The following is a 25,367-nucleotide window of genomic DNA, read 5'->3' as shown; positions in this document are numbered from 1 at the left end:
CTGAGCTCTGACTCATTTCAAACAGGAAAAAATAACTAAGTCGCAAATGCTCAGGGAGAGAGGAAAAGCGCCAGCCCAGGTTCATCCCAAAGGTTTAGTGACATCAGCAGATTGGATCTGGAGTTGGGATTTTCTCCCAAAAGCGGAGCTCAGCTCTGTCTGCTGGCAACCTACAATACCTGAGCATCTCATGTATATTCATGAATTCACCCTCCCGACCTGCCCTGGAAGGCAGGTCAATGTTCTGACCTGCTTTTCGCAGATGAAGAAACTGAAGCTCCAATGCCCAAATTTAGCAAAGCACTTAAGCACACGCTTAAGAGCATTCCTACTGAGCAAAGCACTTATATATGTACTTACCTTTACGTATGTGAGTTGTCTCATCAAAGTCAATGGAATACTCATGCTAAAAGTTAAGCGTACGCTCTGCTGCATTGATACCGGAGCCTGGAGTGGTTAGCCCAAGATCACGCAGGACAATTGTAGCAGGACTAGGAATTGGACTCCCATCTCAATCCCAGACTAGTGGCTTCCTTTCAGGGTCCTCCTTCATCTCTCCTGGTTATACCAAAAAGTAGGAGACCATTTTTCATGAGCACAATATAAATCTTATCCAGAGAAGCATTTTTAAACTGAAGATTTGATGGAGGAATAAATTCCCAGAGAAGCAGAAAGCAAAATGTCATCAGACTCCACAAAGAAAGGAGAGATCTGCTGACAATGAGGTTTGCAGAGCACCAGAATCAACTATATTTTGTGCAACAGCCAAGATGTCGAAAGCAAGTCCCTGCTACACGGCTAGTGCTGACGGAAAGATGAGAAGCTGGTGTGATCTATCAGAAAGGAAGAAAGGGCTCGCACAGCATGTACACACCCGTAGCGTAGCCCAAACTAGAGGACAGAGCTGATTGGAAAGTGGTTTGGGGGGTTTTTTCCCCCTCCCTGGAAATTTGGACGTAAAGTGTAGTGGTGGAGGAGGCGGGGGAATTGTTGAAAATTTCAGCAGAAAATTCCAGCTTTTCATAGAAAACTCAAACACCCCAAACCTGCAGCATTTTCAGACAAAAGCCGAAAAGTTTCAGGCGAGAGCTTTTAGTTTTTCTGTCCAAAAGTCGATGTTTTTCACTGAGCGCAGACACTTTCTGTGGACAATTTCATTTGGAGAGTCAAAAGGCCCCAGGACAGGGTCCTGTGCCATTGACTTCATTGTGGGGCCAGCTCAGGCCCCATATACCATCCTCACCCTCTGAGCCATTAAGTCCCTCGGTCCTGGGGGGGGTCATAGAAATCCTGGATGCGGCTCTGTCCAGACCCCAGCGGCCCCGTCAAGGGGTTCAGGACAGCTCAAATAAGAAACCTCGGGATTTCACTGTCTGCTTAGCAGAGCTCTTCTTGCTCTGCCTTTTCTCTACACTAACCCCCTTTCCACACCCTCTGTGCATCTGCTTTCACATTAGGCCTCTCAGGTGGTGCAGATTCAGCTCCAGCCCATTGTTCGGTGGCTATTAATCCCATTACTCCTGGGAACCAAACCCACTGAGGTTCAGCCCCCTTGCTAGTTAGCACCCGTTGTAGGGATGCATTGGGCAGGCTCTTTTGGCCATGCCTTGCCCTCTCATGGGAGCTCCCACTAGCCCCAGCACTGCTGAGCCTCACTGATCCGGCCTGAGCAGTGTTTGCAGCTTGGAGTGGATCGTGCAGCCAAGAAAATCTTGTGTTTAAGCTGCTTATCTGACACCTGCTCTGTGGATATGATAGGAGGGATCAGTGTGGCTCCCCTTTGGTCTGTGGGCTCAGTGCCATTCTGGATAGCCAAGCACTGTCCCTTCTCCAGAGCCTCCTCCAGCCCCAGTGACGACCCATCTCCTGGCACATACGCAGATACAAAGCCGCAGCAGCAGCCCCATCTACCGACAAGTCCACTGACTCTTGGTTCATTTCAGGACCCCCCCCCTTCCTGCTTCTAAAACACTCTGTGGACTCCCCCACTTGCCCCAGGACCTTGCCTTGCTCAGCTCCCCGGGGGCACCTCTCTCCCTTCACCTTATCTCAACATTGCCAACACGAGAGCCTTCTCCTTGGCAGCTCCCGTCACCTTGAACGCAACTGGATGTTTGCAACTCTGCATCTAAGTCCAATTCCCAACTCCCTTGCTTGTGCCTCTTAATTCTCCTCTTGCTCGGCCGCTCGTTATTGCTGTCCTGCTGATGAATCAAGCCCTTTTCTGTTGCCCCGGACTGGCTAAAATGTGGCCCAGGCACAGCTCTGCCCAAGGGCAAGAAGTTAACAAAAAATCACTCCCACCTCCTGTAGGCTGCTGAAAGTATTGGCAAACAGGTAAGACGACAAGGCTCATTGGTGTATATGGTGCATTGATCATAGAGCTGCCTAGAGAGAAATACACAACCAAGTCAAATCAAAAAGCACCTATAACTGCTCGCTCTCTCCCTCTCTCTCTTGAGGACGGGATGATGCTCCAAGACGTGGCTTATCCTGCCTTTTGGCTAATACCTCACTGCTTTGTAAAGATTATTTCACACTGCAAAGCGCTACGGGGGACACCTGATATGAAAGGCTGTACAGCCCAGGCTTATGCAGCTGAGTACTTTAAACTCAATTCAAATCTTTGCAGCCTCAGGTCCTTGGGGCCCAGTCCTGGTGTTTATGACTTCTTTGTATTTCAGTAGCACCAAGAGTCCCGAGCTGAGATCTCTCACACACAGTAGCACCAAGAGTCCCGAGCTGAGATCTCTCTCTCTCACACACACACACACACACACAGAGTGAGAGACAGCCCCTGCCCTGGAGAGCTTGCAATCTAAGCAAGAAACTCTTTGGAGCAGAGACCATCTGTTTGATTTGTGTTTGTCCAGCATCTAGCACAGTGGGTCCTGGTGCAGGGCTCCGGCTCCTGGGACCAGTAGTACTCAGGAGGATGTGTTCTCTCCATGGCCCAGATGGGGAACTGAAGCCCAGAAAGCCTTGAGTGGCTTGCTCAAGGTTCCAGAGGGTGCAATCCTGCTCTTGCCTAATGCTTTTCATCCATAGTCACCAAAGCACTTTACATCATTATCCCCATTTTATAGATAGGGAAACTGAGGCACAGACAGGTGACACAACTTGCACTGAGACCAGTTCCACAGGTAGGAACAGAGTCCTCGTCTCTTGTGCTGGTCATTAATGCACAGCCTCCTTTCACGTGGTTGAATCCACATCTCTTGTGCCCTAGTGTACCACTTTAATCACCAGCTTTTCTTTCTTCTTAGCCCGGCTGCTACGGGACTCAGCCACAAAGATTCCTGTTGGCTGCAAGGGGAGCATCCAGGAGCTCTGTTGCAGCATTGTGTGGTACTGCTCATTGCAGTGGGTGCAGAGCTACTAAGGAGTTCTGCGTCACATCAACCAGCTCCCTTTTGATCCTATCACCTCAATGATCACTGACTAGCGGGGGTTTATTTTCTGCCTGTTGGGTGAGTTCCTAATGACAAGCCCTCTTTTTTAATTTCCACTTTTGAAAAATACGCATTAATTTGTCTTTCCTATCAATTGATTTTCCTGTTAAAGCTGCTCTCTGCCTGTCCTTGATCTATCCCCTGCAGGAAAATCTCTGTAAAAGAAATGGATACCCCATTGCTTAAGAGAGTAAAATTTACTGAAGACTTCTACACGTCAATCCCCAAAGGGGTGCAAGGAAATGATTTGTTCAATTAATTATAAATGTTTTAATTTAAATGGCTAATGTAGAAGATAGATATAAAACAGCAAACTACTGAAGTGTTTTATGGGTCCTTAAAGACCACTAAACACTTGTTCCGATTCTGCCAAGATCACCCAAATGACTTTTGTTTCTGCAGTTGGGAGTGGGTGGGTGGGGAGAGAAATTTCCCGTTGTATTTTAAATACATCCAGGCAAGTTGTGATAAACGTTGAGTGATTTATTACTCCGGAGCCAGAAGTTTCCTTCAAAAGGCCAAGAGGTCCCTGGTGCAATGGAGGGCTGCAAAGGGAATTTTGCGGGTTGAGTTTCAGTGTGTTTGGTGTGGAACCAGCACAATGCTTGTTACGCCACTTATGTCCCATCCACACTCGTTTTAGTTCTAAGGGCCTTGAGCCTGAAAGGTATTTACACACCCAACTCCCACTGAGATCAGATACCTTTGAGGACCTCCGCCAAAGTGCCACATATTGCATGCAGATTTGAAACCAGATCCTCAACTGGTGCATATCAGTGAAGCCCTATATATTCCAATGGAGCTACACTGACTTACACCAGCCGAGTTCTGGCCCTTGAGGTCCCCCTCACTTGTCACAATTAATTTTCATCAGAAAAACTGAATCATGAAACGAAATACTAGAAAGAGCTATTCCCAATAAAGGAAGGAATCCCTCAATGTCTGAAGTTTCCTGAATTAATCATTTTGTGTATGTCCCTGTGACAGGACACTGGCCCTTTAAAGGCAGCTAGAGGTTGTGCACAGCCCTGCATCCTGGCTCATCTTGGCAGAAGGGAACTGTGGGAGCTGTAGTTTCCAGAGAGACCCTGGGAATTGTAGGCTGCAGCAAGGCATGCTGGGAAGGAGTGCCAGGGATATAAAGAGCAGACTGGGAAGGAGAAGAGTACTTGAAGTTGGAAGAAGTGGTGGTGTGAGTCCCTAGTGTCTGTATAAAGCTGGCTGTGGCTGTCTGAATAAAGGGTTGGTGGAGGAGTGCTGGGGAGAGGAAGAAACCTTGGCAAGGTAAGTGGTTCATTAAAGCTGCTGAGGGTGTTGCAGAAAGGAGTGAATTTATAGGCTTGTTGTGGAGGTGGAAGGACATGAGCTGGGATGAAACAAGCAGAGGCCTGGTGTGTGCCCCCACTCTTACTTAGGGGCCTCTGATGAGACCTAAGAGTTGGGGGGGGGGGAAGCTCCTCCTTCCCTCTCTGCCTCAAGGGAGCAGACTAGGGCAGACCTTGAACAAGACCAGTGTAGTCCTGGGATGTCAGAAGACTGTCTGCTGATCTTTTCCATTAGAGGTGGATCTACTGGGTCCAGGGGCTGCTGATTGTCTTAAGATCTTGTAGCATTTTGGTGCCTTTGCTCCCAACTGGGAGCTGGGAATGTGGTTAAAAATGAAACCTGCATTAAGTGGGGTGTGGGAAGGAGGAATGAACTGAACTCCCCAAAGGCTTATTTTGAGTTCTGAATAGATGTGTGTTCACTCCACCTCCGTAGCAGCCTCAGGGGAAAATATCCAGCACTGTGGGGTGTGTGTTTGTGTGATGCCAAAGGTTAGAAGTAGTGTTTTGCCTTTGGGGTACAGATGGCCACTGGCAGATTCATTCTTGTGATACAGTGTCTGTAACTGGCTGCTGGAGTGATCTGCTAGAAGGGTGGTCTGGAATTACCTCTAGCTCTGCTCCTGCAGTTTAATGCAGGTGAGTTCATCTCTTCTGCGAAATCCAGAGGTTGTTTTCTTTTTGTTGCTCCCTTGATTCCCCTGCTCTAAACACAACACCTCTTGCAGTGGCTACCAGTGCTAGACACTTCATCCTGGCTCTTAATCCTGGCTGGTCTTTGAAACAGCATTCGGAGCTCATGCAAATTCCATATCTCTTCCTTTCATCCCTCTGTATATATCCTGCAAGATGATACTTCCCATTAGTGTGGCTGCTGCTGCTAATCCTCCTCTTTTACATCTTAATAGTAAAAGGGAAGAAAAAATAGACTGGAAAAAGTAAGTTGGTTGCATAATAAACCTATTGATGGCAGGGTGGGGGGGAATGCCCTTATTTCCTATTGCCCAGCCCTGAGCAGTGCTCTCCTGGAGTTCTCAGTTTATTGGTTACTAAAGCTTTGGGGTGATTATCTCAGCTAAATGTGCTGCTTTTTCCCCTCCAGTTGAATCTCATTTGCTTCTATTCTTAACCTGTCCTCTCCCAATCCAAATAAAAACAATTAGAGGAACAAAAGTCCTCTCTCCAGGATCAGATGTATAGAAGGAATGCAGGTTTCAGTACTCCTGTTGCACTCTGTAAGAGGGGCATGAGCTCTGGTGTCCTGTAAAATTTCCAAATGAGGCAGCTGCGTTTGGTCTGTGTCCACTACTCCCGCTTCATTTGAATGCAGTGGGCCTTATTTGGCTGTCACACTGGTGTGAATCAGTCGTGATTCCATTGAACCCCGTACACTGACATTGATCGGGTGCAGTAAAAGAAACAGAAGGGGCATTGTACCAAATATAGTGTTGCTATGAACTGTTTAACAGCTGCTGTCTTTCACACCAGCAGTGGCTGCATTTTTAATAGTGGTTTGTACGCTGCTGGTGGTTTTGATTCAGAAAGATGCTGCATGATCCTAAGGGAATACACACCTATTTCCAGAAAGCTCGCTCAGGTTAACTGTGTAGATGTGGTGAAGTGGACCTTGCTGCTCCATGGTTAAGGTTGAGATAAGCATTGTGTTGGGGGTTTAACTTCCCCCCCAAACTACTCTACTCTAAAGTTCACATGTGAACTTGGATTGTCTTGAACTGTTATGCATAATCAGAGCTTGGAACAAGGTTAGGGGTGTAAATGATGCCTGAATGGGGTTGGTCTCAGCTAGTGTCTGTCACCCCCTACTACATGGGGTGAACAATATTTAAACAGTTTTTTGTTAAGGATTTGATCTAGTTCTACAAACTGATGTGCACCTAGGAGCTGCATTAGAGGAAGTGACTGGTATACATGCTGTGAGCCTGCTGCTTTGTTTGGCACTAAATGTTCCCCTATAGTATCTCATTGCAGGGGAAGAAAAAATTGAAATTGATGAGAACTGCTGGAAACGGACGTGAAATTGACTAGTTAACTTTTTATTGTTGAGTGGAATGAAGAAAATAAAAAAGTGGTAGGAAGCAAATTGCATTTGCAAAATTCTTTCCATTTTAATAATCTCCAATGTAATATTAGTAAGAGCAAGGAAATTGGTTTTTTAAAAGTTGTTTTGTAACCTGAGTATTTCTCTCTCAAGCTCCAGCTGGGGAAACACTTAAGCATGTATGCAACATGGACTGAAGCTAAACATGCAGTTATGTGTTTGCAGGGTTAGGGCCTATGTCTGCAAAGGTCAGTGAAATCCTCACGTGACAGGAACAAGGGGCAAGCACAGGATAATATTTGGTTGCTTTTGGAAGGACACTTTCTGTGCCCTTCCCCCCCACCCCACGGCCAGAGGAGCTGCCTCTTCTCCCTCCCCCATCAACACATCTGCGACAGAGGACCCAATTCTCCCTGCCTGTGGAGCTTGCTCTCCCAGAGCAGCAAGGGGAGCTGGATCTCCTGCCGCAGTCCCAGGGCTGCTTGCTCTGCCTGTCCAGGCTCCGGTGGAGTTCTGGCCCTGCTGATTTTGGGGGGAGAGGGTGTGCCCCTACCTGCCCCCACTTGCACATGCCCTGCTAACAATCAGCCATTCTGCTGAAGCTAGAACACATGGACTAGGAGTATCTGAAGAGATAATTGAGTAACTAGATTTGGTCCAATATATCTGACCACCCTGGGCCAAGATCTTCAAAGTGTTTCCAAATGCCTTTAAAACCTTGAGATTTGATCAGCTGACATGCTGGCTGCTCCACAGGCAATTGCCTACGGTCTAAGACTATGGCTACACTACATGGCTTTTTAGCCACACAGCTGGGCCATTTCAGCCATGCTGCTAATAGCCACACAGTGTTGCTGCTGTTTGTGAGGCCTGCCAGCTGGACCTAGCCGAATTTCACACTAAATAGGTGTGCTGGACATGCACTAAACTCATGTGTTCTCTCCTTCCTGCTTGCCCAAGAAAGGCTAAAGTACTAACCTCAGAGGTTCCTGGCCTATCTTAAATCCTAGGTGGAGATGGTGAAAGAGACTCTTCTTCTGGGTCAGCCAGTCCAGTCACTGACAACCTTTTAAGCAGCTTAGTTTGTGAGCAGACCTTTCTGACGGTTATCACCCCTCCCCTATTCAGCTTGAGCAGCTTTTATGACTGAAAAATATTTCTTGGCGTCTCCGTTGGCTGCTTGTTTCTCCAGGTTTGAGTTGTGCTTTAATCTGGCTATTGATCCTCGTTGAATCTCCACCTGAATAAGAAAGGGAAATGCATGTGGCAAGAGAAGGCCATTGGGCCAAGCAGACTCCACTGTGCCTGTGTCTTGGGGTTGCCTTGCTGGTCCCCCCCCCCCCATGCACCCAAAGAGAGATTTAGGTGTAGGACTGTTCCCTCCTACCCCAAGCACAATCTGCAGCCACCCTAGCCACCTCCACGGTGACTACACCACACTCTCACCCTTCAGTGTGATGACGACAGCAGGGGTGGTACTCGCAGCCTCATGTTCCAAAACACACCGGGCCCTGATGCTTGTGCTTCCTTGGCAGGTCTCCTCCAGCTGTTCTGCTGCCATCCAGCCCAGGGTAATGGTAACTTGCGCATCCTGGTGCGTGTGTGGCAATATGTTTTGAGGCAGAGGAACGCAGGGCCTGGTTCTGAGTTGCAGCCAAATTGGGATTGGGAGCAAAGGTAGCTTTGCAGGCCTCGCTGACGTGTCTCAGTTGCATGGGGCGGAGGGAACAGGTGAGAAGGGAGACAACCCGTGCAATGCAAAGCTCTCCCAACTGCCTGTGACTCCCAGGGATTGCTCAGGCAGCTGAGGATAACTGATGAAATGCTAAAACTACATCCTGTTACACATGGTTCCACCTAGGGGAGGAACATACCTGACCTGAGCTGGTAACAGTCATACCTGGCAGTGCACTGCCAGGTATCTTAGAGAAGGATCTCTTGTGTATCTGTCCATGAGGGAAGCCCTCTAGCCAGGCTAAATCAGCTATGGAAGCCTGACCTGCTAGTAGCAGGCCCGCTCCCTAGCATGGACAAGGAGTACATGACAATTACCATGGCACAAGGATGCCCAAGTATGCCATCTACACTGGCTGCAGGACATAGATTGGTGTAGGATCCCTGATGGCAGTTCTGTGCCATCTGGAGATCATCCTGCAGCCTGATCCACTGGGTTTAGGGTCCAAAGGTGGGGCAGGATCTGGCTGAACATATCCCCTTCCTACGTGCCTTCCAAAACACATTGGCTGTGAGTGCTGATGTGCTGATGTTAGTATAATACTGTGGGGTATCTGGCTGTGAAGTCACATCTATGTATAGGATTCATAGAGCAGGTCACGTGACCGTGGACTTTCACATCATGATACCACGTTGGCTCAATCAGCCAGGAGCAAACTGTGGCAGCCATGTAAAGCAGGGAGGCTGTCTGGAAAGCTGTCTCCAAATTGCTGGGCAGTTGTAAACGCACTACTGGCTAGGAAACAACTGCAGTCAGGCTGGTGTGTAAGAACCAGAACCCCTTAACTGACGGTGGGCTGGAAGCTGGTGGAGTGCAGATTTTAGCCCTTTGGAGGGGTTATTAGCAGTTTGCTGACTTCAGGAGAGTGCAGCTGGGTGAGTTACTGTGGATTGCACAGTGGAGTGAGTGAGTGTAGTCGGGCGTGACCGGGGCTCAACCCTCCTTCGGGGAGGGGAGGGGAGCCACGCCGGCTCACCACGCTCTGGTTGGGTGAAGCAAGCAAGGCCACGCACAGTCTGAGCTCAGGCCCTTCAGCAGGGGCTGAGCAGGTAAGGCAACCACTGTAGGTGGTCTCCTTAGGCAAAGGAAGGGGGGAGTCTGCCACCCTGGAAGGGGTGGCAGGGGGAACGCAGGCCCTCCCACTCCACTGCGCTCCAGCCCGGGGCCCTAGCAGCAGTCAACGCTGCTGACGGTCAGTGGGGGATCCTGACCGAAACACACTGACATGGCCTCAGGCGAGTCTGCAGCCGGACAGGAGTCGGCTGCCCCCGGGCCACTTCCAACCTCCCCCTCACTGGTACCTGCCCTTCGCCAGCGTCGTCCGGGGAGTCCCAGACCATGGGTTCCTCAGCAGGTTCGGCGGCGGGAGGTCTAGTCCACTCCTCAGGGTACCGCGGTCCGGGCGGTCCGGTCCAGCCTCCACCAGGCGAGGCAGAGGTCCGCCGGCTGCTCTGGTACTGCCCCAGGGAGGTCAGGCCAGTACCCTCCGGCGCGGGGTAGCCGGCCCAGCAAGGAGCTCGGCCTCAGCTCCTGCCTTCTCCGGCAGCCTCTCCTAAGGAGGAGGCTGGGGCCGCGCTTTTAATAGCTTCCGGTCCTTCGCCCCCTTTGACTTCCAGGGGGCGGGGACAGGCGGCCGGGCCTCCGCCCGGGGCCGCAGGTTTTCTGGCCTATTCCCTTCAGGAGCGTGGGAGGGGGGCCCTCGCTACAGTGAGCTTTAGCTTGCACCATCCCTGGTGAGATGTGAGACTTGTAACTGGAGCATAGCAAAGGAAGCAAGATGCTAGTGGCACTGTGCTCTACGAAGGTGGTAGATATCCCTATTTCCAGATCGGTAAACTGCAGCACTGGGAGGAAAAGTGACTTGTCCAAGGTCCTATAGCAAACCCATGCCAGAATCCAGATCTCATTGCCTTGCTCTGACCACTAGCTCATATTGCCTCCCCTTCTAATTGCTCTTGGCTGATGTGTGGTGGAGGTAGAGGGTTCGGACAATACCCTTTTTGTGGTCTTCAACATGACTATTGCTGGCCCAGTTCTGCAACCATGAGTAGAAGTAGAGCAGCTTCAGGATCAGATCCCTCATGGGTAACTTGCATGCTTTGCAGGATGGTACCAGTGGGCTTAAAGGGAGATGCTGGGATGAGAAGGTTTGAAACTGAACTATCCGTTGTCTCTGGATCCACTTGGACCAGTTCTCTGCTTGAGCATTTAGAGCTAAACAGCTAGGCCTGCTAGCTGGAGCAGCAAAGCACTCAACCCTCTTCCATGGTCCAACCACTAGAGGAAACACAGGACCCCCACCCCCAACACACACACACTCTGCTAATCTGAGTGAACAATTCAAAGATGGGTCTAGGTTGACTATGAAGATGCATTATCTTTATGAATATGCCTGACAAACCTGGGCTGGGTTTATAACCATTGCATACCACGGGTACTTTGCCTGGCCTGGCCTTCCATACTGTTCTAGTTAGGAAATCAAACGCTGACCCTTCTCAATTAGTCTTGAGGGCCAAAGTGCCCCTTGCCATGATCTGCTTCTAGTAAAATCGCCTATTTCTGCTTCTGAAGTATCACACTGCTCCTGAGGGTCTCCTAGCAAGCTTTGTTGCCCTAGCAACCTATTGCTTTGAGGATGTGGAGTGAGGAAACTGCATCTCGAGGATGGGTTCTTTACCCTGAATCTCAGATACCTGGTCTGTTGGGTGAATATAATTGCTGTTCTCCTTGCCATTAACCTACAGCCAGTCAGGGTCAGGAGCAAGAGCATGAGACTGCTAAGAAGGATGAATTGTAATCTTTTCTTTTAAAAAAAAAAAAAAAAAAAAAGCGGGTGTCTCTCAAACAATTTCCAATTTCCCAGCCACCTGCATAACAGATTTCTTGGTTTTATAATTACTTCTAGGCGCTTTTAAGATCTAGTTTCTAGGCAACTTGTTGCATCTTTTATTTCCTTTTGCCAATCTGTCTGACTTTGTGTTGGAACAACATCATCTGGATTCTTAAAGCAGAGTTTGTGGAGGGGAGAGCCGTTTTTCTTCCCTTAACTCTGCTGGGTAAAGGTAGTGCTGTACCAGCATTTTAAGACCAGGTCTTGGGTGACAAGATGTAGCTATTAGCATTGCTCACAGCCAGATCCCAGTTTCCATAAATCACCTTCGTTTCATTCTCTCCTGGAGCTAGGGCAGTTTGCACTGGCTGAGGAGTTAGCCTACAGTACCTACAGGCTCCGATCTGAAAGGGCACGGTGGGCAGACTTAGCTGAGCTAACTTGGGGAGATCTGACCTCCCTGCACAGCAAAGCTCTGTGGGATCTTCCCTATGGGAAGGCAGGTAGCCTGCTGGCTACTCACTCTTGGGGTTTGAGCCAGGGACAGGCAGGGCTAGTCTGCCAGGGATTCAGTAGAAGGTGAATGTATGGAAACCTGGATGAAAACACTCTACTGATTGTAAATGGAGGTGGGGCAATTTACACCAGCTAAGTCTGGCCCGCTGTGGTCAGGTTCTGATAAATGCTGAGGGCACAATTAAAGTCCCTCTTTACTCAGCAAAACATGTAGGTACTGGTCGAAGTCCCACTGAAGACAATAGACTTAAGCATGTGTTTTGGAGCCTGGTTGTGGAACCCTTATTTAACCCTACAGATGAGCGCTTACTCCAAGGGGGCTGCTTTGTGCAAGCACCCTTCAGCAGATGTGATGGCCATACAACTGGGTCCTTCCATCTGTGCTGATCTGGGTGCAATGCTGAGCAGCTGATCCAGCTGGAGATCCCTCCACAGTGGTGTGGCAACACCTTACTCATCCAGGGCCTGCATCCTAAAGAATAGGAAGAGCAGAGTGGCAAATTTTCTCAACACTGGAGAAGGAACACCTCCCAGGCTGGGCCCTATATTTCTGTGCAGTGCTCTTTGGAAGGGTCATTTTGGATTGGATTTAAACATTGGGCAAAGGCCAGTGGAGAGGTTCTGACTCTGGACAGATCAGTTTGTCCAGCTCCTGCGTCAACTTGGAAGCCCTGTGTTCCCAGCTCCCTAGCACACAGTAGCATCTCCCATTTAATGACACCTGCTGAAAGGGCTTCTCTGGATCTTGTGCAGAGCTGGAACTCAAGCTGCAGCCTGTGGATTTTTGAAAGTCAGGGATGGTTGGGTTTGACCAGATCTAAAGTGAAGGACCATTTGCAAAATTCCCATCTGGATCCAAGCTGAGTTCTCAGGGCATGTGAATTTGGGATTGTGGCTCAAACCATTGCTTGTTGAGAGACAATTCTAGGAGCTGGATTTGCATCATGCAACCTGGCCTTTGGAAGGGGCTGCATATACAGGCATCAGTACTGCATCAGGAGCAGGGTAGGAACTGAACTGTGACTCAGGCTTTACATTTAGTTCTGGCCTCCCTCTTGCTTCCTCTCCCCTTACCCTGGTGTAGGCTATTGCTCAGCAGTACTGGTTTCCATGCTGGTTGGAAGAACCAACCTTTCCCTTGCATGCCCACTCCCTGCCCCCCTGTGTAGAAGGGAGCAGCCACCTGCTGACAGCTGCTCTCCTTACCACACAGGGTCTGCTGATGTGAGCAGCTCATGCAGGGGAGGAAGGGGGCCTGGTCAAAGCCAGCTTCACGCCTGAGCCCATAGAGACTGAGTTGCTGCCAAAGCATCAGCTCAGAGCCACAAGGTCACTCGACATTCCCTGAAACAGTTGTGTGGGTTTTTTAATGGCCCTGCAGGGGACTGTATGAAGCTGCCTTCCTCAAGGAGGAAGGAGAGGGAAAGAACAATGGAAAGGATGCACTAATTTACAGAACAGAGTGATCTGTGCATTATCATGTGAACAGTGCAGGCCAGTCAATGTGCTCGAAAAGGTTAAGCATCAATATGCTTTCAGAGTGTAATTTAATTAACTTTTGCTTGACTTTTCACAACCTGCATCTCTGAATTATTCCATATGGGTCACACAGCCAAAGACTGGCCCATATTGCTCGCCTGACTGTTAGCCTTGGTGGCCTTTGCTCTTCCTCACCATCTTGCTCTCACACCAGCCCTGGACTGACAGCTGTCATTAGTGGTAACAATTAGGCCATCAATCAATAGGCTAATTCTCCCATTTGAAATCATTAGGGACACTGGATCTGAACATTGGCTTTTGCTAACGATTTTTGAAAGTTGATTAAATATGGCGGGACCTGCTCCACAGAGGAAGCAATGGGGAATTTGATTTAGAACTAGCCTTCAGTGAACCTGACATCAGTTTTAATGACCAAGATTCTTCTGTTCTCCCAACTAACTTAAATAGATAGGGACAGACTATGGGGAGGGAGCAGATGCAGGGTGATGAGCACTGTACAATAAGAGCTAGGTTGTGGGGCTTTTTAATGGCTAGCGATTTTTGGGGAGCCCAACTTAATACACTTCCCCCTGTCCCCCAAAGGGCCTGATTTCATTTTACCAAATGGGAGTGTGGCACTTCCTGGCCCCTTTAAGGTATCTTGTCTTTGCCTAACATTTTAGTTGTCTAGTAATGTGGCTGCTTGGAATCACAGGCTTGAATTCCAACATCTGCTTTGCATCCTTCTGGAGAGCCTGTGTCTAAGGCAGAGGAGACACTCTATTGTAAGCAGGCCTGTTGGATGAGCCTCCTTTTTAAAATGGAAAAAGCCTGGTGGTCTAGTCTGTCTTAGAGGTGCTCAGCACTTCTAGCTCTCATTCACTCCACTGGGAGTTGTGGGCACTCAGCACCTCTGAAAGCTGGGTCACAAATTCCTACCTGACCAGAATAAATGCTGGGTCCCAGGATGCTTCTGTTTGTCATTGGCTTTGCACAATAACAGGAAGGGAATGTGCCAGCCACCTGCAGGCTGCTCTCCACCTCCAGAGGTGGCTGCATTTCCATGGAGCTGCTCTGTGTAGAGGGCCAAATCCTTTGTGCTGGATGCAGTCTTCCCATGTCCCTGCTATCCTGGCACTCGAGAGCAGCTGGGATGCTAATTGTTCCTCCAGCCTGCTCTGGAATTCTGCTTTTCCCTGTTGGTCCAAACAAGCCTGAGTCAAGAGTTTGATTTGCTCAAGTTCGAGGCTGAGTTTTTCACACTTTGGGTCTAACTCACTGGTTATCATGGGAACACTTGGATTTTAAAAAATGATGAATTTTAGATCCTGGGGAGAATTTGTTTCCCCGTCTTTGACTCCTCAAATTGTGTGATTCATTTTTGCTGGGCATGTCTGTCTCTGGAGGTCACAACACACAAGATCAGCAATTGACAAGCTTGTTCTTGGCTGGCCTGATACCTCTCTCAATGACTTGCCAATTCTTGTGTTGGCTGCTGAGTGCAGAATGGAGTCCAAGTCACCGATTGCTCCAGATGGTGTGTAACCATCACTCTTCCTGAATACACCTTGTGGACCTTGGATCTCATCCATAAATCTAGCTGTGGAATAACCCCTTTCACATTCTCTGTAAGCTCTGTAGCCTAACAGCGCTACTTTTCTCACCATCACTTATTTAAGGACAATGTTTTACTGAGACTTTTGTCTGCACATGACTAATTCTAGGGGACGCGGTGTGATGAGGAATGAGCAGTGCATTGTGACTTGCAGCACAGAGTCCTGGTTCAGAGCTGGAAGAACAGATGTAGTTGGGACCCCATGTTGGGACTTGGGAGTCCTAGGTTTGATTCCTGCCACTGCTGTACCAATTTATTTTGGTGGGTGGCCAATTAGGCTTTTTATGCCATTCCGACTACTGGGCTCTGTTGCCGCTTGTGGTGGCAGGTCTGAGTATGTACATGAGAAAAATCTGAGGAGCTTCATAGTTTGACTCCTTAAAACATAAAAGGGAGCAGAGCAGAGCCCTCAGCAGATGTCCATTACTGTAGCTCTGAGACTGCAGGTTACATCAGCTAAGGACCTTGCACAGTGTAGTTCTTATAAGCATGTCGAGTCTCAAATACCAGCTGAGTTTTATTCTCTCCTATAAAGTTCTAGCTAATCCTGAACATGACTCTCACATTTCTGTTCTCCCCCACATACACACACGTGTCTTAACAGAATCGATGTGGTTACACTCAACTTCTCATTTTACCTTGGAATGGTTTCCTCTGAGACAAATTAACCAGTTCCCCTCACTGTAATTCAGGTGTGGGTGGGAAATTGAATATTTTTGGGTTCCGCCGTGAACACTGGTTGATATGTGCTGTTTTCTTTAAGAAAGTGTCTTTAGAACACAAGCACCAGACATACAGCTGGTACAAATTGGCATAACTTCACTGGAATCAATGGGGATACACTGATTTACTCCTACTGACTTTACCGCAGGGGTGCTGAAAACCTTGGATTCCTGTGTGGAATGAGATCTCATTGCATCTTCATAAAATGACTTAAAATCTCTTCTCAGCTTCTCTTCCCCTTCCCCCAATGCCTGGACTCCATGGCGGTAGACACCATAGAAGTGGAGAGAGCTGAAAGTTGTAGTGCAACATGATATGCAATTGTCTGAAATCTCAATGGCAAAAGCATTTGCCTTATACAGGAACTTCAAGTTTTATTGGTAGATAAGCTCTTTTTACAATCTTGCAGGTTTCCCATGTAAAGCATTAAATCTGGATTTGAAGGATTATGCTTCTAAATCCCCTTCCCACTGTACAGAGCCGTACTAAGTCTCAAGCCTGAGCCACCTGCTTCTGTTCTCTCCAGTATATGAGATATTAAAGGGGTGGGGCCTGGGCAAGGAATGGGAATTTAGGGATCTTCACCTCCGGTGTCCCTATATCTCCTACAACAGTTCCTGATGGTGCTGACCATGCCCTAGAGCGCAGTCAGGTAAACTCTCCCCTAAGTTTCAGACCTCTCTCAGCCCCAGTAGGGTCAAGTTTTGATCACCCCAAGCCATCTAATGGGATTGCTTTCCTTGGAGCACACCCATGAATTTTTCCACATATTGGTTCCTTCAGTGGCAGCCTCTTACTGTCATTTCTCTTATCACACCACCTACTGACCCCAGCCCAGACTAGGACCCCATTGTGTGAAGTGCCACATTCAGAGTAAAACAGTGGCCCTGCCTCAGGGTGCCATCTAAATACCCAAGGAGTGGGCAAAGGAAGTGCCATTATCCCCACTTGACAGATACGGGGGACTGAAGCACAAAGATTAAGCAAGCGGGTGGCACAGCCAGAAACAGAACTTGGATCTGCTGGGTCCCAGTCCACTGCTCTCCTCTCTCTTGTGAAGAGAGCAAGGGGCAACTTCTCCAGGTCTTGGACTGAATTCCTCTTTTTGCCTTCTCTAGGGCCTGTTAAAGTCTATGAAGCCTGGGAATCCTCCAAAGGCCAGATGGGAGGACCATTACAATACTCTGGTCTGACCTTCTGCATAACTCCAGTGTGGTTTTCTGGCCTGTAAATTCTGCATCAAGCCCATAGCTAATGAGGTCCAAGCTTGATGTGAAGCTCCAAGTGAGGGAGAATCCACCAGGTCCCTAGCTAGGTTGTTCTAATGGTTAACTACCACTAATATCCATATCTGTAACCTATAGAGGTTCTTGTGGTGCAAAGACAAGGCTATTTTTCCAGAAAAGGGAAAAGTAGCAGCAGTTTGAAAACTAATGGAGTAGAGTGGTGGGTTTTGTTTTGGCTTTCTCATCACTGATCAGAAAAATGGAAGACACAAAGATATAAAAGAGGAGCTGTTGGCGTTGGCTAACTCTAGAGTCTGAAGTTGTGGTTGGATTAATTTAAAACATTGAACCTGCTGCTGGAACAAATCCCATAAATTGTGATTTGCTTTTCAGTTACCCAGGCCCTGCTTTCACTGCCTTGTGCTGTATGTCATGAGTGCTGCAACTAGACCCATCATTCGTTAAGCTCCCCTGGCTTCTGCAGAAGGTTCCCAAGAACACCAATATCCCGTGCTAATGCTAGTTGCTGCAATATGTCCGTTCTGGCACTGAACAGATAGCTGGTTGGCAGGCAGAGCTTTCCAATGTCTGGGTGACTCAGAGCTGTAGTCCATCAAACTGAGCAATTTCCAATCTACTTCAGAGCAATAGAGGAAACAGGATCCCTAATCTGCAAACACTTGGTCTTAAGTGTCCAGTGATTACGACTTAATTTAGTAATCATTGGAATGGAGATGAGCATAATGAATTGGCTGGCTATTTACAGGAAGGCTGTTATTCAGTAGTAGCTGAGTGTAATGAAGACTTTCAAACCCAGAAGACTCCATGGCTCCAAAGTTTGATATTGGGTTATGGAGCCTTTCCAGTGCTTGTCCTGCCTCTGACCTCCTATTTTAACACAGGCAGGTCTGTGTCCATGCAACCCAGCCCACTGTCAGCCTTGGGTAATCCTAGAATACCAGGGTTGGAAGGGACCTCAGGAGGTCATCTAATCCAACCCCCTGCTCAAAGCAGAACTAATCCCCAGACAGATTTTTGCCCCAGTCCTCTAAATGGCTCCCTCAAGGATTGAACTGTTAACCCTGGGTTTAGGATGCCAATGCTCAAACCACTGAGCTATCCCACTCATCAGTGGTGGGAGGGATAGTCTTGCATCTAAATGTTACTAATTCACAAGCCTTTACATAGTAGAAGCTTAATTTCTGTTGTATTAAGCCTTCTGCACATTAGGCATGTTGTCAGAATACCTTCCGTTGAAGGTTAGTGGGAGTTGTGTCTACTAAAGACCCCATGCTTGGTAATGCAACAAGCATGTTGCTGAAACATTCAGGAAGCGGATGCTCCAGGCTAAAGAAATTACATCTGGTCTGTAGCAGTGTGCTCAGCCTTAGCCCATGGCTCTTTGAGGCCAGGGCTTTCCAGCCCAATAGGGCCCTGGACCATGACTGGAGAGGGAATAAACATGGGGAAATAGTTTTATTTTGTGTAATGGCCCATCCGCTCCCAGGCTTTATTCAAGCCTAGTTTGGTGTCCAATTTCCAAATTAATTCCATTTCCCCATGTTTATTCCCTCTCTTCCTCCCCGCCCCCCGTTCCTTCCATCTCCTTGTCAGTTGCTGGAAATGGGCCATTTTCATTACCACTACAAACAGTTCTTTTTATCTCCTGCTGGTAATAGCTCACTCTAACTGATCACATCTCATTAGAATGTGTATGGTAACACCCATTGTTTCATGGTGTGTGTACTCTGCCTACTGTATTTCCCACTGCATGCATCCGATGAAGTGGGCTGCGGCCCACGAAAGCTTATGCACAAATAAATTTGTTAGTCTCTAAGGTGCCACAAGTACTCTTGTCATAAATAGATAGCTAAGGGTTAATGTTTCTTTTACCTGTAAGGGGTTGACAAAGGGAACCAAACACCTGACCAGAGGACCAATCAGGAAACTGGATTTTTTAAAAGTCAGGGAGGGAATTTTTGGACTCAGTCTTTTGTTTGTCTCTCAGCTATGAAAAGCTTCTTTCTTCTTCTAATCTTCTGTTTCCAATTTGTAAGTACAGGTAGAAAAACAATATAGGCTTTTATGTTGTTTTGGGTGTATTTACATGTGTGTAACTTGCTGGAATGTTTCAAATTGGATATCTTTTTGACTCAGACTGTTTATTCATATTTTTCTTATAAGCAATAGCCCTGTATTGTCATCTTGTTACAGAGAATATGTTTATGTCTTTTTTCTTTCTTCTTTATATAAAGCTTTCTTTTTAAAACCTGTTTGAGTTTTTCTCTGGTTAAGGAGAAAGGAAAGACAGGGGGGAGGGGAAACACTACGCTCTGTGTTTAACTCTCCTAGTGTCCCAGGGCGGGAAGAAGCTAAGGGGGAGGAGAGATAGAATCTCTTCTGTTTCCTTGTATTTGGGGTTTGTCTCTTTGTGGAATAGAGGAGATATGCTTCTTGGTATTGTGATGTAAAGAGATTGCATCAATACTCCCAGGTTAGCCCAGAGAGGAAAGTCTGGGTGGGAGAGAGAGAGGGAAGGGAAGTGGGTTATTTCCCTTTGTTGTAGGCTCAGGGTTTCTGAGTCTTGGGGTCCCTCCAGGGAAGGTTTTGGGGAGACCAGAGGGGGCCAAAACCCTGGAAATTTTGGATGGTGGCAGCGAGATCAGATCTAAGTAGGAAAAGCTTAGAAGGTTTCATGCTAGCTTCTCAGTTTATGAACGCTAAGGTTCAAATCTGAGTAGGAAGCTACGACAACTCTTGTTCTTTTTGCAGATACAGACTAACACGGCTGCTATGCTGAAATAAGTAAACCTGATCACCATTGCTGGGTGTGGTGTGGGGAAAGGGGGTGAGGTCAGGACACAGCTGTGCCCTGCTGATACCTGGCTGCCATATCAGCTCCAGGGGCTGTTGGAAGCTGGTGCAAGATAGAACACCCTGAAGGCTGCTCTGACTTAGGCCCAGGGAGCAGAGCAGGTTGGGGATTGGGCAAGTGTAAAGGGGGTTTAAAGCTACATGTGCATGTATAGGCCCATCTTCCTGAGTCACGCTGGGCACTTTGCAGCCATAGCAAAGGAGCTGGGCCAGGGAAGGGGTCAAGTGATGCAACAGAAAGTTCTTGTGCTTTAGGTAATAAAAACTGAATCCCCCGCAATCCTGATCCAGCAGCTGGAAGGAAGAGATGATTTCCCTTGCTGAGCAACCTTTCAGCCCACCAGAAAATTCCAATCCTAGCTCATACTGGAGACCATAGTAACAATGGTCTCCTTGTGCCAATTGGTAAGCCTGGCCCACAGCAGGGAAACAAGCTGTACTTCCTGTTCCTTTTGTCCTTCCATAGCGAATGTGATTCGCAAGCCTGAATCTTTAGCAAGGGCACAGTTTGAGAAGGCAATAATGCAGCCTGACTCTCTTTTTCCAGCCGTCCCCCCCACCCCACCCCTCTTTTCACAGCCTTTCATTGTGGTGGTGTTCGCACCTATGCAGAGTGCTTGTGCAATGCTGCTCTCTTCTCCCCTCCTCACTCACATGGCACTTTGTGCTGTGGCAAATAACATGAGATGCAAGGCACAAATGAATGAGGATCCTTGTGAGTCTGAGTCTCATAACTCTAGAGGGGAAGACATGAGAGAAAGCAAACCTCCTTTTAAACTCTGGGTACAAAAACAGCTGTGAAACAAAGCTCAGCAGTAAATGGGGCTGGAAGAGCAGGAATTGAATGCTCTGGTCCTGGTTTCCTAAGGGGCCGCAGAAAATGTTTAACAGTCTGACTCTCTGCGTTTGTTTTCAGTGGAGTTGTGCTTGCCTATATCTTGTGTAAATACAGTAACAAATTTCCCCACCTTGTCTCTAGAATAGCCTGGTTGGAAATCGAACATCCCTCATGCTCTTCTCCCCTTCTACACCTCCCCACCCCTCAAAAAAACATTATTGTTCAAAATGGTTTGTTTGAAAATTTGAGGGTGAACTTTTGGTTTTCCTGTTGGAGGCTTCAAATGGATTCAAAAGAAAATATTTCAAAATCAGTGCTTCAAAGTGAACCTGTTTCAACTTAAAATGTTTCAGGTTAGACCAGAACCAACAACACACAGTTATGAGCCAAAACTTAACTATCACTCTGATTACCTATACTGTATATTGATAACCAAAATGACACTAACTCTGATTTAGAAGGGAGGTGATTGTAGAAATGCTTCTCATGGGACAAATCCAAAACTTTTCCCAGAATTTCAACTTTCTCAAGATGCGGCAGGGGGATTCAAATTTTAAAATTTGTATCTTTCTATGCAAACTTCTACCAGTTCTTGTTCAAACACAATCTTAAATACCCCTTCCGTGAGAGCCTCCTTTCCATGGGACCAGAGTCCTACTTCGCGGCTGTAGGCACCATGGACACCAGTTCATCAGAGCACATTATGTAGTCAATGGGACTCCTTGGGTGCAATGAGACAGCTCAGCAAAGTTTTGTTTTGTTTTGTTTTTTTATGTTTGTGCTTAAATCCCTGTGCTGGATTGGGGCCAGGGCACTCATCACCTTATAGAACTGAACTCGTGATCATCTTCTCTGAAAGCTCCATGTGTTTAGCTTTAGTGTAGATATTAAATCTTTTTCCAGTATGCAGTGCATCGCCGCTTTTGGAATCTCTTCATTGTCAGGACAGGCTCAGAATGACAGATTAAAAAACTTTTTTTTTTTAAATAAAAGTCCCTTATCCTTTCCTTCCTAATTCTTCAGTGAGGCAAATTGTGGCATTATCTGCCAGACAAAGGTTTTAGGGCCCCATCCTCTCTGGATAAAAGCAAAGCCTCAAGAGGGGATTTGCCTTTCTGTGAAGGTTTTTCTTTCTTACCCATTATTTGTTACCTATTATGTACCTGTCCTTCATGACACATGTTCTATCCAGCTACAAAATCATATGGATCATAGTAAAAGCAAAGTTAGAGATTTGAAATCAGTCTCTTTATTATAAGTCATTTAATCTCTAAGGAACTTCTAGTGCATTTATAATGGGGAGGGGGGGAAATCAGTCACCCGTCATCGTAAGGTACATTGACTGCAGTCAATCTGCACAGTTGCACATGGGAGCTGTACTTTTTGATACCTGTAACTACCACTAATTCATATAATGGAAAAGGCCGCTCTATTACTGAGAATAACTAGTGGAAATGCAATGTTTTTAAGATACTTTGGATCTAATTGTCTGTATCAGCTCCATGTCTGTCACAGTGATGTGACAACTTCGTGAGCACTGTACAGGGCCTGGTCAGTGAGCAGAAGTGACTGTGCATTGGGGGATACTGGAATATCTAAATGCTCGTAACACTTGACTTCAACAGGAGCGGTGTATGCAGGTGACACAGTGGCTTGCCAGATAAGAACACCCAAGCATATACTTGAAAGACAATGGGGGGTGAGCATCAAGGATCCTGTATCTGCCCTCCAACAAGTGGCAAAATCTTGCCAACACTAGGAGCCTGGAGATCTAACACTAAAGAGAGCCCTTCTGAGGAGGAGAAGTGACAGACACAGGTTCTGCAGCGTTAGGCCTGCCTAGAGCTGGGCAGTGATAAACCATGGGTGACAGCAGCAAGATATGAATACAGGCCGGCTCGCTGGCAGCACGTTTCCTCTTAAATGCTTTTGTTCTAAATAAAACTCCTATATAAGGAGGCTGGTTACCACTGTAATTGCCCTAGAGGGAACAGAATTGCAGGGCCTGCATGTAAATGCAGACTGATGAAGCCAATTATAACAGGGGACTGCAACATACGGCCTGCTCTGAAAGTGGGAAGATCCTGTGATTCCACCCTGAGACAAGATGATAGCTAGAGGTCTCCAACCTGAAAGGGCAGTGGGCGGCAGGCAGAGCAGGGTGTACTCCGACCAGGCAGGGTCACAAGTGCAGTTATCGGACGATGGATTTCACTCCCACCAGTCAGTTTTACCTTCTGGTTATGAGCTTGTCGTAACTGCATAATGAAAAGAACTGGAGTGCTGCACTGTGGACTATGATGCACCAGAAAATCATGTGCACCTTTAATGTACAATCTTGAAGTTGGGTACTGTGCAAACTACGAAGCAAAGCCTGTGGGAAAAGTGCAGTGTGTAGTGTAGATGTCTTGTATTGAGGAAAGTAGGGTCTGTTGTCACAGAACTAGGCCAGGCTACACTGGCGCTTTACAGCACTGCAACTTTCGCGCTCAGGTGTGGAAAAAAACACCCCCCCTGAGCGCCGCAAGATACAGCGCTGTACAGCCTCAGTGTAAACAGTGCCGCAGCGCTGGGAGTGCGGCTTCCAGTGCTGCAGGCTACGCCCGTAGAGGATCTGGAGTACGTGCAGCGCTGGGAGAGCTCTCTCCCAGTGCTGGCACTGCGACCGCACTTGCACTTGCGGCAGCGCTTTGAAGTTTTAAGTGTAGCCATCCCCCTAGACCAGCAAAGTTACTGAAAGAGGTGGGTAAACGAATGCAGAATTAAGAACCAGATTCCTCAGCTGAGACCAAACAAATTCCCTTTGTGACAACTTAAAAGTTTATCTAGTGGCTAAAGGAGGGGACTAGGAATTGAAACCACCTGGGTTTCATTTCTGACTCTGGAAAGGGAGTGGTCTCTAGTAGTTAAAGAAGAAAATAGCCCACAGGACTCCTGGCTTCTGTTTCTTAATGTGACATTAACTCTTTGTGTAACCTTGGAGAAAGTCACCTCTCTTTCTTTAAAAAGCAAGAGTCGTGGGGCACCTTATAGATTAACAGATATTGGAGCATAGGCTTTCGTGGGTATTCACCCACTCTGTTAGATGCATGTTTCTTTAATGATACAAGGGATAAGACCTGAAATTCCTTAACTTCTGGCTTCTCTTCTGCCATTCCTTTCCTAAACTTAATCTCTCTAGAAACTTAAAATACCACTAGGCTCAAATCATTCTCTTTAATGAGAGTTCACAATCACACACAATATTGTCTTCTAGGAAGTGGGGAACATGGTGGAGTTTGGAGTCTTAAAAGACTCTAGAGCTTCTTAGGTTTTGGGGTGGTTCTTCTGTCCATTTTAAATTGACATTGTAGATTGGGCTCATCTAGAGTGTAAACTTTCTGCTGTGTGGGTGTGAGACTGAATGGGAGGCTTGAAGGAAGTAGCTGGCAGAACCCCCAAATAGGTCAACTCCCTTGGGCTCAATAAGGGGCGTGGAGGGCTAAGGACCATTTTGGGTTACTTAGGGGGAGTGAGAAGGAACCTGGTCTGCATCGCAGAGGGATCAGGGAGGAAGCACTGAAGGCTGTGGGGGATAGGGTGTCTCTAGGATCAAGGAGAAGAGCATCTGCAGGGAAAGGAACTGCAGATTTTCAGGACCAAACCAGCTGAGTCTCTGGGGCAGATTCTTGTAATCATCATTGTTGCCACTGAAACTGGCAAATAATTCCAAATGTCTCTACTGGGCCAGGTCCTCAGCTTGCATGAACTGGTCTATTAACGTCAGTTGCTGGTGCAAGTTGTTATGCAGCCAAGTGTCTGGTCCCTTGTGTACTAGTTACTGGTGGGGCGGGGGGGGGGGTTACCCCACTTTCCTCAAAGTTATTGCTGTGAAGTACTTCATTACTGCACAGTTACTGTAATACACCCATTCACTGGATTCATCACTCTAACTTCATGAAGATCAGAGCCCCACTATTCAACACTATACAGTAGCCCCCTAGGCTTATGCCCCTGGCTATACATTGGCAGTGGAATCCCCTACCCTAGCCACTGGGGTACCAGGAGAACAAACACAAAAGAGAATAGGGACTTGCTGCAGAGCATAAATTGCCAGCAGGTCTTATTGCCACAGGTCTGCTTTAATAATGACCCCCTAAGTGGGGAAACTAGCATCTTACTGCTGACACTATTTATTTAAAATGTCAGCCCTTGCCAAGAACCTATGGTACAGCAGTGTCTGAGTCAGCAGATTCCTCCCTCCCAGCCCCAACCCCAACCCCTTCCCCTGTGCTTAGAATAGGAAACTATTGGGGGAAATCTATTGGCGAGTGATCTGATAGCAACTATATCTTAGTCCTCTAGCCTTTTCAGAACCTCTTGAGGAGGGGGCAGGGAACAGCTGCCCTCACTCAGAACTGGTCAAAAGTTTCAAAGAACTTTTATTTTGAAGAACAGTAGTTTTTTTTGTTTGTTTGTTTTTAAAAAGCCACTCTTTATAAATTGGAGTGGGGGGAATAAATGTTTCTCTGGTTTCATATTTTATGGGATGGAGGGAAGACAAACACTTTCCAAAACATGCTTTCTTGCTTTAGAAAAAACTCAGGTCTTTTATCTGCTTTATTTTGAGAATATTAGATTGCCTTTTTCCCCCAGCCAGCACAGTGTCAGGGTAAAGGGGCCTCTGGCTGCTACTTGAAGTGCTATCTGCTGCTT

This window comes from Chelonoidis abingdonii, chromosome 25 (assembly GCF_003597395.2).
Source record: "Chelonoidis abingdonii isolate Lonesome George chromosome 25, CheloAbing_2.0, whole genome shotgun sequence".
In the NCBI taxonomy this organism is placed as follows: Eukaryota; Metazoa; Chordata; order Testudines; family Testudinidae; genus Chelonoidis; species Chelonoidis abingdonii.
The sequence above is the reverse complement of the archived record's forward strand: the minus strand, read 5'-3'. Positions refer to the sequence as shown.